Source organism: Apodemus sylvaticus, chromosome 2, assembly GCF_947179515.1.
Source record: "Apodemus sylvaticus chromosome 2, mApoSyl1.1, whole genome shotgun sequence".
NCBI classification, from domain to species: Eukaryota; Metazoa; Chordata; class Mammalia; order Rodentia; family Muridae; genus Apodemus; species Apodemus sylvaticus.
The window spans coordinates 122,564,217-122,579,921 of NC_067473.1; positions in this window are offsets into that span (position 1 = coordinate 122,564,217).

Genomic DNA, 15,705 nt, shown 5'->3' on the forward strand with positions numbered 1-15,705 from the left:
TGCCACTCTCCATCTAGGGTGGTGCCGTTTGGCCTCAGCCATCTCCCCCTGAGGGTGGTTCTGAATAGACCAACCAACAAAGGTTAGAAGAAGCCACCCCTTAGCACCTGGGGACACACACTGTGGCTTTGCTTGTCCCTGCTACTGTCCCACTAGGACACTTTCTGAGGGGGCCTAGGTCGGCTCTATCTGTGGACTCCTGTTTATGCTAAACCAGTGCCTGGTGCCAGAGTAGTGTGTAGGGAAGCAGCTCCCATCCCCCCACCCCCGGCAGCAGCTGCCCCTGGCAGGAAGGGCAGGGCCTGTGCCAGGCACAGAGGGTTATTGGTCTGAGGGGTGGGGGAAGCTGTGGAAACTCTGAGAGAAACAACTGTTGCTCCCCAGAGATGGGGAGGGAGCAGGGTGGAGATAGCTGGGGGGGTTCTTCCTGTGCTGGGTGACATGATATATTTGGGGCATGAGCTGACAGCTGAATTGTGGAGCCTTGATAATGTGGGCAAAAGCTGGTGGCCTTGAGTCTAAGCAGCAAGGAGGTCTTCGGAGGCCTCTCATGACCAGGGTTTGGGTTAAACCTTACCTACATAATGGAAGGAGGATAATCCCTCTTCCTGAAGCCAAATGTGGGCTCAAGGTGTACCTACAAAGACCATCCCACTAGCAAAAAGAGAGAGTCAGATTCCAGGTGGCTTCTTAATTCTATTTGTTTGTTTGTTTGTTTGTTTACTCAGTCAGTCTCATGTAGCCCAGGCTGGCCTCAAGCTCACTATCTAGCTGAGGATGATCTTGAATTCCTCATCTTCCTGTCTTCACCTCCCCAGTGCGATGTCGCAGGCATGCATCGCCACATTGGGTTTAAGTGGTGCTGGGGATGGGGCCAGAGCTTTGTGCACTCTAGGTAAGAATCCTGACACCCAGGCCGCATCTCCGGCCCCTCCATGAATTTTAATTCTCAGATGTTCTGGACAGGAACCATTAGTCCCACGTTACAAACTGAGGCTTAGAGTTGAGTCTGGCTCAGGCTGTTCCAATTCATTGGGGGGGGGGGGGAAGCATGGCTTTTTTTTTTTTAAGGAAAAAAACAGGTGTTTGAGGGGGTCTTTTAGTAAGACAGGGCTTCATACCTTACCTCAGGCTGGCTTAGAACTCACTATATAGGCCAGGCTGGCCTGCTCATGGCAATCTTCCTGCCCTAGGCCACCATGCCCAGCTGAAGAGGTGTTCTATACGCCCACTGTGGTCTATATGCTGTGTCCTCATGTGGGATTGAGAGTGGTTGGGTTTTTTCAAAGACTTATTTTTATTACTTATGTTTGTGGGGTGTATATATACATTCGAGTATGCACGAGTGCACAGAGGGCTGGGGGAGGGTACCACATGCCCTGGAGCTGGAGTTACAGGCAATTGTGTGTCCCTTGGTATGGGTGCTGGGATCCCAACTCTGGTGTTCTACAACAGTGCTGTGTACTCTTAACTGATGAGCCATGTCTCTAACACTGAGGGTGTTCTCTGACCTTGGACAACCCCCTGGTCAAGCCCGGTCCCATTCCTGGGCACCCCCCAGAGATGAGATGTCTCCCAGGGGTCTCTTCTTATTTTTCATAGAATTCAGTATACAGGATGGTGGGAGCCACATCATCTGGGGACCAGCTTGTGATTTCCTGTTCCTTAGAAGCTAGCTGATTCCACTCAGACTTTTAACCTCTCTGAGTCCCATTTTTCTAATCTGTAACAGGAAAACAAAAATCACACCATCTGGATATAAACTCTATATAGTAACAAAAATGAGTGAACCGGACCAACGCGTGCCAACACAGATGAATCTTGGGGATGTGCCACAGAGAGAAAAAAGACAAGTCCCAAAAGCATAATCCATCACGACCCTCTTCTAGTAGCTTAGAGTTGAATCTGACTCAGGCTGTTCCAATTCATTGTCCGTGGGGGGAGGGGGACATCGCCTTTTTTTTTTTTTTTTTTTTTTTTTAAGAAAAACAGGTGTGGAGCCACATACCTATAATCCCAGCAACTGGGAAGCTGAGAGTCAAGGGGATTGCTGCTAGTAAATCTAACCTGGGCTATATAGCAAGTACTAGGCTAGCCCAAGGCTTATAGCAAGTTCTTATCTCAAACAAAACACCCAGTACAATAAAACAAAGGGAAAAACAGTCAAAATACATAAACATGAGAAAAATACTGACATTCATCTATATTCTTTGTAGGTAGATATGTATATAAAAATACATTTAAAAATGACTAGGGTTAGAGTTGGGACTCACCAAGCACAGGGAGTGGCTCCCTTCAGTGAGGCCATGGAGGAAACGCTGTCTAGAGTCAAGGTCCGCCACTGACCTTCAACATCGGTCAGTCCAGTTGTGCTAGTCAATTGTGATGGCTGGGGCCAGCATGGTGACCATGAAAAAGTCAGCCACAGCTGATCCAGCAGAGGGCTTTGTGCTGTTGTTTTGTTTTGATTCAGGGTCTCATGTAACCCAGCTGGCCATGGCCTACCTATGTATGGGAAGACAAGCATGAAATTCTTGCTGAATTACAGCTGTGGGCCACCATACCCAGTTCACAAGGCTGAAGACAGAACCCAGGGACCCACGCCTGTGAGCCAATCACTCAGCCGCTGAGTCGCATGCCCAGACCCTCAAGTAGAGTTCTGTGGGGAAGGAAGGGGTGATTGTTCCTTTGTGCCTGGGGAAGAGTCATGAGAAGACATCAAGTGTCCTGCCAAAATACTCTCCACCTTATTCCCTTGAGCCAAGTCTCACCCAACCTGCAGCTCACCTATTTTTGTGCATTTATTTTTCTGGGGTTTTTTTTCCTGCTTTGTTTGTTGGGTTGGTTTTGTTTTGTCATTGGTTGTGTATCCTGTCTTGCATTCCCACTATGCTGGTGGTCAGAAAGTGCCAGCAATCCTCTGGCATCTCCCCCACTGCCACCCTCCCACCCCAGTGCAGGTTCCCAGCTTTCTGCACCTATGCTGAGGATCAAACTCAGCTCCTCATGCATGCACGGCAGTGCTCGACAGGATGAGCTGTGTCCCCGAGCCCCTGTCATTCTGAGAGAATATGGCTGCCTCCTGGGTTGCACGTATATCTGGGCAACAGCCTTCACTTGGCTATTTTGTTTCCTTACCTGGGAAATGGACATACACATACACACTGACATTTGTGGACTATCTCACAAATTCTGGGCAGGGATGTCCTGTGCCTTTGCCACTCAGAGAGCTCTTTCAGTGACTCACTATAATCATTCCAGACTTGGGGTGTAGACCAGGTGACAGACTATGTAGGGAGACTGAGACTTGGGGTACCAGAACCCTCATCAGTCAGTGCATCTCTTCTGGCCTCTGGAGAAGGAGGGAGGGAGGGAGGAGAGAGAGGGAGGTCAGGCTTGGAGACACTTCACTCCTAGGCAATCCCTGAAAATCCCTCCCGTGGGACTCACAGGCCCCACTAATCGGTCACATGGCTGACCTTGAGCACAGAAGCAGATCCTCACGAGTCTAGGCCGCCTCCTCCCAACTTGGGCCTGGGAGGCCTCTGGTCAGTGCTGAAGAGGTTTTGCGTGGTCTGAGAGGCAGGCCGAGGCTGCCATGCCCACATCTGTCTGGGCTGCTCATCTGTGGATGTCCACAGCAAAGCCAGAGCTAGTCCTGTCACGCTGTGAGCCCCAAGCCTCAGCTTTCTTTCTCATCTGTCACGTGGGGACATGGTGGTATCGTCTGCAGGTGGCCTGTGCGTGTTGCTTGGCTAAAACAGAACCACCCTTTATTTTGATGGTGATTTTTAGGCCCTGTCCTTGACTCAGCACCACAGTGTTTTTGTGGTCAAAGGCATGTCACTGTTACCCACTGCTGGAATGCAGCATCTATAACAGAGCACAGCACATAACTGATAGCTTTATGTCAGTCAGGAGCTAAGGAAAAGGGTGGCTCTGAGGGCTGTGCCATGGGCCCGATTCCTTCATCTGTCGTGACTATGTGTGGTGTGACCTGTCCCTTCCCGTCCAGGTCTAAGCTCTTCTGGATATCCAAGCCACCTGTTGCTGAGACCTTTCTGATTTCTCCAGGGCTGGGAAGCCTCGCCCTTCAGGTCTTGCCACCCACCAGCTCTGCGGTCCTGGCTGTGGTGGCCTCTGCTACTATGATCTAAGGAGTCCTCTGACAGCTAGAGTGCTTTCCAGGACCCCTGCAAGTGCAGTCATAGGCCTAGTACAGTACCTGGCACCCAGGAAGACCAGAGAGTGGCCCAGGCTCCTTCCCTGCCCTTATAATCTGTTGGCCAGGTGATGAAGTATCTCCTGCCACCTGTGTCACTTCCCAGCAAACAGCATGACCTCAGTGACCCAAAGGACATTGCAGAGGATGATGAGTGACTTCTGAGGATGGATCACAGAGACATTGGAGCTTCTGTGCTCCCTGCTTTCTGGGACTACTTCTCTGGGGAAGCCAGACACAGTGGGACAGACACAAAGGGGAACCAAGACATCCCACCAACAGCTAGTATACTATGCATGCATCAAGTCTTCAGATGACAGCAGCCCCAGACCACGCCCTGACGGTGACTCTATGACAGACTCTTTGACCACCTTTACGCAAATTCCTGGCCAGAGCAAAGAGTACATGTTTATTGTTTGAACCACTTTTTCAGGGTAATAGGATAGGTAACCAACAAAGACAATGTGAGCTCACACTACTGACCAGGAATGGCAGGATTTCAGGTCCACGCTGATCCCAGATTGTCAGGGAATGGCCTCTCGATATGTATCCAGGATGTGTAGAGGCCTTGTATCCCCTGGATCCAGATGAGGGGGTGTGGCACCTAAGCTCCAGGATAGGGACTTCGTGTTCCCAGGAAGTCGACATAAATGTTCTCAACGTTTGTTTATCACTCAAAGGCAATGTGAACTGTGCTCCCTGAAGGCAGAGGAGAGAACTGAGCCTCCCCAGTGATTCATACGTTTTCCAGAACAACGCAGTCCTGCCTGGTGTGAGGACTCACCCCCAAGGCCCTAGAAAACCCAGAAAGGCAGACAGACCTGGGACTGAATGTCTCGGCTTCTTAGAAATTCACTAACAGATGGGCCCAGCAGCATCGTGACCAACTGGTTGCCTTGTCAGAAGTCCAAGTGGATTTAAGGGATTTCCATCAACTAGAATGTATCTCCTTATCTTAGGATCTGGGAGAGTCACTGATTTAAGACCCAGGAGACTGGAATGGTCTTTATCTGTTTGTGGTTTGCTGGGAAGCTATGCAGAAAAAGGGAGCCAGGCGCCTCTCATGACTCAAGATGGCTGCAGCCATGTCAAGCTGCTTCCATACAGCACGGTGGTGTTCCAGAAGGCACTGAGAAGCCTCTCAGGATGTTTTCTTTCTTTGCAGTGCTAGGAATACCACCCCTGCCACAGGCACCCCAGGACTCTCTGTCATTGAGCTATACACCCAGCCTCGGCACACTCTTCATCAGAGGTTGGTGCAAGACCTGCTGGGAAACAGGCTAGAATGTTCTTTTTATTGCAGCATCCAACCTGGGAGCTGCTCCCTTTCCCAGAATTCAGGCACACCCAAGCAGGCTAGTCCCTCCCCTGTGTGGTCCTGAGCCAGGCACTGGGAAATGAACCAACTATGCATCCTGCCCTTTGGAAGTGCAACTCCAGCTGCTAAGATGCACTAAGCTCTCTAGGACTGGTGCCCCTGCACTCAAGAGCTCAGCACACTTCTGTTATATTGTGTTTTAGCAAGTGACACAGTTTCTCATGGGGCTCCCATATTTGCCCTTGGCCTATGGTGACATTCCAGTTCCCCAGTAAGCTCCACCTGGTCTTTCCAATCAGTCAGTCAACCAATCAATCAATTGCGTCTTGTTGCTTTGCCGATCAAAACCTTGCACTGACTCGAACACAGAACCCAAGATTTGAAACCAGGTGTGGCTTGAACTCGTGTAGCTTGAAACTAGTCTGAGGTAGAAGAATTGCTTTAAGTTTGAGGCTAGTCTGGACTACACGGTGAGTAGTAGTCCTGCCTGGGTAACCAAGTGAGATTCTGCTTTAAAGCAAACAGTTGGAGAGATGTCTCAGCTGTTGAAAGTGTGCACTGCTCTTGCAGAGGGCTGTTTCCAGCACCCGTAACAGGCAGCTAGGAACTGCCTGTAACTCCAATTCCAGAGGATCCAGTGCCCTCTTCTGGTCTCTTCTGTCTCTATTTCAGTCATGTGCACAGACATGTACACAAACATATAATTTAAACAAACAAAACAAAAGTAAGACTTCTCTAAGAGTCATCTCAAGGGCAGACACTTCCCTGACATGTTGGATAACCAGAGTTCCATCTCCAGAACTGTAGAACAAAACACCAGCACCAACTAGTATGTGGTTCTCTGTGGCTCTGTCTCCCTCCCTCCCTCCCTCCTTCCCTCCCTCCTTTCCTCCCTCCTTCCTTCCCTCTCTCTCTCTCCCTCCCTCCCTCCCTCCCTCTCCCACCCCAACTATTTCTCGACAGGATCTCTCCTCAGCATCAAACACTCTGTCTCTCTGTCTCTCTTTGTCTCTCTCTGTCTCTGTCTCTGTCTCTGTCTCTCTCTCTCTCCCCACAATCTCTCTTTATATAGCTCTAGCTTTCCTGGAACTTGCTATGAAGATTAGGCTGGCTTCAAACTCAGAGATCTGCCTGCCTCTGCCTTCAGAGAGCTGGGATTAGAGACTTTAGAAGCATGCACCACCAGGTCTGGCCTTCTCTGCCCCTCCTTTCGAAGCAGGATCTGGGTACATGGCACTGTTTGGCTTCAGACTTGTATTGACATCACTTGACTAATTTAAGATTACAATAACAGAGTCAGACAGTAGTAGCACACTCCTTTAATTCCAGCACTCTGGAGGCAGAGGCAGGCAGATCTCTATGAGTTCCAGGGCAGCCTGATCTATAAAATGAGTTCCAGGACAGCCAGGAATACACAGGAAAAAAAAACCCTGTCTCAAAAGAATTACAATAACCAGATCAACTGATAGTGGGATGGGACAAAAGAAACACAGACCTATTTATGACATCTTTTTGTGATTATTTGTTGTTGTATTTTTATTTTTTAAATTTTGTGCATCTACTACCTAAATCATGAGCTATTTTCAATTTTTAAAATTTTATTTTATTTTATGTATTTTGTCTTCACTTAAGTCTTGTGGCTTGGTGCTCATGGAGACCAAAAGAGGGCATCAGATCTCCCAGAACTTGAGTTACACATAGTTATGAGGTCTCAAGTAGGTGCTGGGAATTGAACTCAGGTTCTTCTGCAAGACCAGCCTGTGCTCTTAACTGCTGAGCTGTCTCTCCAGCTCCATTATTTTGCTTAAAAACTTTAGAAAAAGGGATGGAGAGATGCTTTAGCAGTTAAGAGCACTAGCTATTCTTCCAGAAGACCCAGGTACGATTTCCAGTACCTACATGGCAACTCACAACGGCCTATGACACCAGTCCCAGGGAATCTGACACCCTCACACAGACATACTCTCAGGCAAAACACCAATATGCATAAAATAAAAATAAGTTATTAAAAATAAAACTTTAGGTAGGCTCTTGCTATATAGTCATGGCTTCTGGAACTCCTAATGTAGACCAGGCTAGTCTTGGACTTTTGGTGATCCTCTTATTTCCTGAGAGCTGCTTGGATTCTGATGAACTTGGTTTACATAAAATCAGGAGTCCTGGGTAGACTATAGTCTCAGCCCTGGGGAAGTGGAGGATGAAAGGGTTCCAAACTCAAGACCAGCTCTTCACTATTATCTGCACCCTGACCTTGGAATGATGAGCAGTGCACATCCCAAATGTCTCTTAAAACAGTAGAACCAGAAACTTGCATATCCACAGAACACTTACTACACAGCAGCTAATGATTAGACTGCTACAGAACACACACACACACACACACACACATGCATACACATATGTATTCATACACATACATATAAACAATCACACAATGCATCTACACATGCACACATGTATTTAAATATGCACTCATATACACATATACACACATATACATACTCACACACATGTATACATACATATGCATTTATACACACATACATATACACAGTCATACACATGCTTGCACACATGCACACATGCATACACACAAGCATACATATATCCATTCATACACATACATATAAAGAATCACACAATGTATTCACACATGCACATATATGCATACAAATAAGCATTCATACACACATGTATACACAATCACACACATGCTTCTACACATGCACACATGCATATACACAAACAAGCATACACGTATGTATTCACACACAGATATACACAATAACACACATGCACCCACACACACTCACTCACTCTCATGCGCAAACACACTAAACTAGTCTCCCCATCTTGTACCCTTCTGCTTAGGAGAAGAAATCAAACACATTATATGACCCATTCACATTAAGTTAAAAAACAGCCTGGCCAGACTGTGGGAGCAGAAACTTATCTGTGACTGCCTCAGTGGGGCCAGAATTCTCCCAGTAAAAGGGTAAAGAAATTTCCACAAGAGAGATGAGAGCCTCAGTCAAAGCTCTCCCTCCACGGAGACACCTAAGAGAGTTGACTAATAAAAAGAGTTGCTTTGGATTACGATTTCAGAGATCTTGGCCCATGGCTGCCTTGTGGTACAATCCATCTAGGATGGTAGTAGAGCTGGTTCTGGCCAAGAACAAGTTCTCCTCCTGGAAAAAATTAAAGGGCAGGGGAGAGGCTCAGGGGCTGAGAGTGCTTACCTAGCGTGCTCAGGGCCAAGAGTTCAGTTTTTAAAGCACAGAAGATGGCTTAGCTGGTAAACGTGCCAGCCAGGAAGCCTGATGACCTGCACTCTAACCTTAGAATTTATGGTGGAAAGAGAACTGACTCTATAATGTTGTCCTTGACCGCATGCAAGAGTGAGCAGCAGGACCAGCCGGACAACAGGCTGTGATCATCCACGAGAAGCAGCACGGTGTGGTGGCAAACAGGATGCTGGGCAGTGCCTGGGCAGTAGAAGGGATTTGCATAGAGGCTAAAGAAAGAATCAAGTGAGGATAAGGCGGGATACAAGGACCGGTGGGCGCAGTTGGGTAAGGAGAGAGGCAGAACGCTGTAAAGGAGGCTGCTGTGAGTTTCCAGGTCTACCACCATGTCGGAGAGGGTGATGGGAAGCCTCTGAGGGTCCAGGGAGGCAGAGGCTTAGAAGAATGAGATGAAGAAGAGCAAGGTGAGGTGGAGGCCACGTGAGGTGGAGCCCAAGACCGACTCACGGTGGTGCGTGAATCCCAGTATTTGGGAGGTGGCGGCTCGAGCTATGTAGTGAATCTGAGCCAACCGGGATTACAGGAGACCCTGCCTCAAACAAACAAAAAGCTAAAATGGAAAAGAAACAGCTATGGCATGGACCGAGACCTGGTTGGTGGCTTAGGGGACTTTTACAATCATTTTACTAAGAGCAGAAGCAACTTCCATCTCTCCACTCCCACCCCTGTGGTCCCTTTAGCATTTCATGGTACTTCTCAGTCCTCAAGCAAAAATCAATCAGACAGCAAAAAATAACAGAAAGCACTGTCAAGAAGAAGTTGACCTAGGGTTCCTGGGCTGTAATACCCTTGGGCCCTGCCCAGCTGAGCTGTGCCTGTGACTTCCTGTTGGAGCAAACTGTTAATTTGATAGAATCTAGAGTCACCTATTGAGAAGAGCTCCAGGCACGCCTGTGAGGGGTGCTCTAGATTAGGTTAACTGAGGTAGGAAAACCCACTTGGCCGTGGGTGGTCCCATATCTTGGGCTGCTGTCCCAGACTGAATGAAATGAAAAGGAGAAAGGGCGAGGAGCCAAACAAAGGCTTTCACCTCTCTCTGCTCCCTGACTGTGGACACAATGTGACCAGCTGCCTCGGGCTCCTGTTGCCATGGTTCCCTATCATAACGCTTGAACTGGGAGCCAAAATAAACCCTTTCTTCCTTAAATTGATATGATCAGGATATTTTATTATAGCAACAGGAAAAGTAACAACACAACGTTTTGAAGCCCTTTCCCCATCTGAGAAATTGGAACATTGTAGCAATAATGGCGTCTCCCAGAGCAAGTCCTGCGGGACCAGAAAGCTACAATAGTTCACTTTTTCTTTTTTAGAACTTTAAACTTTCTTTTTTCTCCTGGCGCGCGCAGGCGTGTGTGTGTGTGTGTGTGTGTGTGTGTGTGTGTGTGTGTGTGTGTTAGGTTTTTGCTTTTTGTAGTATTAAAAGGAGGTTTATTTGGGACCTGGGAAGAGGGTCTGGAGAAGGGAGTAGAGGCAGAGGAAGAAAGGAGACAGAGAAGGACAGAAAGAGAGAAGAGGGAGAAAGAGAAGCCAGGAGCAGGGCAGAGGGAGGGAGGAAGATGGAGAGAGTTTATATATTTATATATATACATTACTTTTTGTATTTTTGAATAGTGTTTACCTGCTTTACTTGTCTGGGTAGCAATACACTACCTGTGCCACTGAGGCCAGGAGAAGTCATGGTTATGAGCCCCCAAAGTGGGTGCTTGTAATCAAACTCAGACCCTTTGGAAGAACAGTCAGTGCACTTAACTACTGAGCTGTCTCTCTAGCTGTCAATATTTGCTTTTATACATAAACCTGTGAGACACTAGATTCCTGAATCCTGCCCAGGAGAGATTAACAATGGTAAGTTCTGAGCAAACTTAGCAATTACAATCCATGTAACCGCTTGGACATTGAACTCCCCACCCCACCCCCACCCCCACCCCACCCCCACTCCGGCCCCTTTCTCTGCATGGGACAGGTCATTGGCTAGCAGGACACTCAGAGTGGGACATGGCAGCTGCTCCTGAAGTTGTCCTGGAGATGAATTGTGTCAAAGGTAGACCAATGGGTAGCCAGAGGCAGTGCTAGGCCTCAACTACGGCAAATACAAGGTCTAAAGAGCGAGCCCTGGGCATCTTCAGGGAAGGTGCTAGGGCAGGGTGTGGGCAGCACTGTGGGGGCAGCTACAACTCAGAGCTGTACTTTGCATGGAGAGGCCCAAGGTCTTTCCCACCTCACCAGGGCCTCTGTCTCTAAAGGATCCTCCTGAAGTCAGCTCCACTCTGACTGAGGCAATGCCTCCAGGTTGTGAGAATCCTCCAGAATCTTCTGTGGGCACTGTGCAGATTTAGAACAAGACTTAAAACATCATCTTCTTCAAAAAACAAAAACTAATTTAGGAACTGGAATGTGGAGCCGTTGGCAGAATGCTGGTCTAGCATCCAGGAGGTCCTGGGTTCAGTCCCCAGCCCTGTATAGACCAGATGTGGTGGTGCACACCTGGAACTGTAGCCCTGGGAGGTGGAGGTGGAGGAGTAGAAGGTAAAGGTCATCGTCAGCTGTCAGGTGAGTTCCGGGTCAGTATTGTTTCAAAAAGTAAACACAAAATGCAAAACAGCATACCTGAGCAGGGACTCTTTGGAAGGCATAAATCTGGATTATTATATGATTATTTTAAAATATTCTGTTTGTATTTTTCAAGACAAGGTTTCTCTCTGTAGTCCTAGATGTCCTGGAACTCACCATGTAGACCAGGCTGGCCTCAAATTCAGAGATCCACAGGCCTCTGCCTCCTGAGTGTTGGGATTAAGGGTGTGGGTCACCACTCTGGGCAAAATCTCCTTACTTTGAATGTGCATGGTACTTTCAGAAGATTCTGATAATCCCAGTCACTGACTCAAGCTGGTCTAATTATGTTCTCAGGCAGGTACTTCTCAAGGACTCCAGAACAGCAAACTATGCTGAGGTTGGGGTGCAGCTAAGAGGAGGCTGCTCCCCAAGAGTGCTCTGGGCCTGAAAGACTCGAGTAAGCTTTGATCATGAGGGGACATTTAAGCCTTACTGAGGACCTGGAAGAAGGCAAGAAGGAGCAGGCCCCGGGCAACTCTAGAATGCCAGGTTCTACCCTGTTCAGCATGTGCAGACCAGGTGACAAGGCCTGAATTGGAAACCCATGACAGGTCTGAAACAGCCCTGGGCCCCAAACATCAGCCGCAAATTCTTGACCAGGCACAGTGTCTCTTCCTGAGTGCCCTGGGGTCAGATGGCCAGGATTCCACTCTGGCCTGTATGGGCCTCTTCCAGGTACCACAGGCTTCACTCCCTGTTGGTGGGGCTCAGGTTTAGAGCATCTGCCCTTAGGCCATTGTGAGGATCTGACTGGAAAGCCGAGGAAGGAGGGCACTGAGTATGCTCATCCTGGAGTGTGGGAGTGGGGAGTCTGCCTGCAGCCTGAGCCCCTCCCTCCCCGCCTTCCTCCCTCCCTCCCCACCTGCCTGCCTGCCTGCCTGCCTGGCTCGTACCTTCCAAACAGCCCAGGAGTGCAGGAGTGGACCTGTTCTAGGCAAGCACTTTACCAACTGATGTACCTTCCCAGACCCTAAATTGTTTTTGTTTTTAAAGTTTTGTTCTGGTTGTTTTGTTGTTGTTGTTGTTGTTTGGTTTTTTGAGACAAGGTCTCCCAATGGCAGTCCTGATTATCCTGGAACTCACAAAGATCTGCCTGCCTCTGTTTCCCAAGTGCTGGAATTAAAGGTGTATACCATGACACCCAGTCTTAAAGATTTATTTTTATTTTTCACTTGTGTGTATGAGAGTGCCTATGGGGTGGGGGTATCCAGATCGCCAGAAGCTAGCTGCCCAGAATAGGTCTCTCTCCCCCCCTCAAAGATTTATTTAATGTATAGGAATACACTGTAGCTGTCTTCAGACACACCAGAAGAGAGCATAAGATCTCACTGAAGATGGTTGTGAGCCACCATGTGATTGCTGGGAATTGAACTCAGGGCCTCTGGAGGAGCAGTTGGTGTTCTCAATCGCTGAGCCATCGCTCCAGACCTGACAGCAGTATCTTAACCACTGAGCCATTTCCCTCAGCCCCTCCTTAGGTATTAGTTATATTAGTTATTTTAGTATTTCAGAGCATTTTGAAAGATAGGAAAATGGGCTAGGGATGTAGGGAATTCTTGGTTGGATCCCTGTCACTGCCTGAACAGGGGTGTGGCGGTGCACACCTGTAATCCCCACACTCAGGAGGCAGAGGCAAGAAGCTCAGAAATTCAAAGTCATCCTTGACTACATAAGCAGCTGGAGGCCAGCCTGAGCTATAGGAAGAATTTCTCACTAAAACAAGAAGGGAATGTGCTCACAGGGCCTGACAAAGAAGATGGCCAGATGACAACACAGACCTGCGCGGGAATGCCACCCAGAGGTAGAAGCAGAAGAGAGACAGAGATGCAGGCCGGGAAGGCCAAGAGATGGTGGCAGCCACACAGGCAGTGCTGAGCACCCCGGCAGAAGGGGTGCTGAATCTTGGGACTGTAGGCCTCCCAAGGGCAGAACAGATCCCCTGAGGTTACAGCAGCCCCGGGAAACGCAGGGCCTCACAGATTTCTCCACTGATCTTCTTTTCCAAATACGTGTTCACACTGCTTGCACACATTTTGTTCAAAAGTAAAATCCCCACAAAAATGAAGACCATGGAAAGCCACCCACTTTGCTAGCTGCAATCTCCAGATGGCTCCTCTCTGGGGATGGCATTGCTGGAAAGGAGATGGGAGCTTAGAATGTGAGGAGAGACTCTTGGTGCATGTAAATAAAAATAAATAAAGCACAGAATGGAATAGGTAGCAAAGGGTGTTGACAAGAGGCACCGAGCTTGAGTAGCTTCTAATTGGAAAGAGAAAAACTCCTTTATTCGTTGGAATAAAGTGACCGGAGCTCCCATAGGTGGACATCTCTTTGTCCCCTACTTTGTCGTTACATCTCAGGAAATTCAGACCCAGAAAGGTTGGGTGATCTGTTCTCACACATCACAGTTAGAACAGCTTTTAGGTGCTTTCTTTGTGCAATGGTGGCTGGGTGGGCACACAGAGTATGGACCATAAATTCTAAAGGCCAAACTAGCAGATTGCCCTGTGTGTTCTAACTGGTGGTGGTGGTGGCTGGGTGTATTGCAAAAAGGTGACATTTCTGCAAGGCATGGTGCCTGAGCAAAAGCTGTCTCAGGCAGAAGACCACAGCCTAAGGGACACCTTCAGATTTTCATCTTTCTTGTCTGGCTGGACCACTCGTGAGAAAACCTGTCTGTGCAGGGAGTCATCCACACATGAATCACATCTCCAGTGCTCAGTCTGGGCTTATCCAGTTACCTGCACCCCTATCTGGTTTATGTAGTGTTAGATGTATGTCTTGTGTCACCCCCATTTCTCCACCACGGATACATGAAGGGCCATGATGTAAAGGCAGGACTCCCAAGCCTTTTAACACACAGGTAGAAAATAGTAAGCTTAAAGGCTTCCGATCGCTGAGGATGGAGGTTGGTGGTAGAGTGCCGGCTCACCTAAGGCCCAGGCTTCCTTCCCAGGATGGGATGGTGGAGGAGAACAGACCAACTACTTATTAGTATTGAAACTTGACTGAGGCAGGGGTAGGAGCCAGATATAAGTCACTCTTGGGGACTACCAGGAAGGCATTAGCTCCATACTAAGTGATTTAACTTTCACTTTTGCCTCTTCTTTTGCCGCCCACTTTTTGTTTTTTTGTTTCTTTGGTTTTGTTTTGTTTTGTTTTGTTTTTTGGGTTTTGTTGTTGTTGTTGTTTTGGTTTTCTTTTTTGTTTGTTTGTTTGTTTGTTTTTGTTTTTTCAAGACAGAGTTTCTCCGTGTAGCCCTGGCTGTCCTGGAACTCACTCTGTAGACCAGGCTGGCCTCGAACTCAGAAATATGCCTGCCTCTGCCTCCCAGAGTGCTGGGACCAAAGGCGTGCACCACCACCACCCGGCCCATCTTCTTTTTTTATTAACCAGGTTTCATGTATCCCAAGTATGCTTCAAACTTACTATGTAGCTGATGCTGACTTAAAACTTTGGAGTCTTTGGCCTCCCCCACCACTGCGATTGAGCACATACACACGAGGCATCAAACCTCCCATCCCCCACCCACTCACCCCCCGCTGTCATCCCCGGGGTCTTTGTTCATTTCTACTTAGTTTTGCCATCATGACAAAAATATTCAAGAATGACAGTAATAATTCTGAGCATTGGTCTTATGCAGACCCAGGCCTTCATGGTAACCTCATCTGAGGCTCTGCAGCCAACTTCATTTGCAAAGGAGCACTCAGAGGCTTAGCCTGAGACTGGTCTCTAGTCTAAGGTAACAGCTGACAAGGGACAGAGTCCAAGACCTTACAGCTGTCTGTGAGTCTGGAGCCGACATCTGCCCCAAAGCTGGAAACCTCAAGCCAGAGGGGCCTTATCAGCCTTGTTGTGTGTCTTAGCATAAATAACTCACCCTTGCAGACTCTGTTTCCTTCAGGAAGTGGTGTCGGAGGTGTGCCTGGGGTCACTTAAGAGTTGAGGGGTTCTGGGATTGCAGCAGTGAGTGCTGGCCCACTCTGCCCAGGCTCAGATGACAGTCCCAATGGCCTGAGCACCCAATCAGGGAGGCCTTGGATCAGGCCATAAGTGGGCACAAGGAGGAGAACAGCCTCTCTGGCTTTGTTTATTGTCTGGAGGCTAGGAATATTTTGAATTGTTGTGTTTAGGAAGGGAGGGGAAATACCCAAATATAAGAAGGCAGTCTCAGAGAGGCTCCAGCAAGAATGTGGGAGAATTAGGCAGAGGAAGTGGGCCTGCCTGGGTATGTCTGGGCAGCT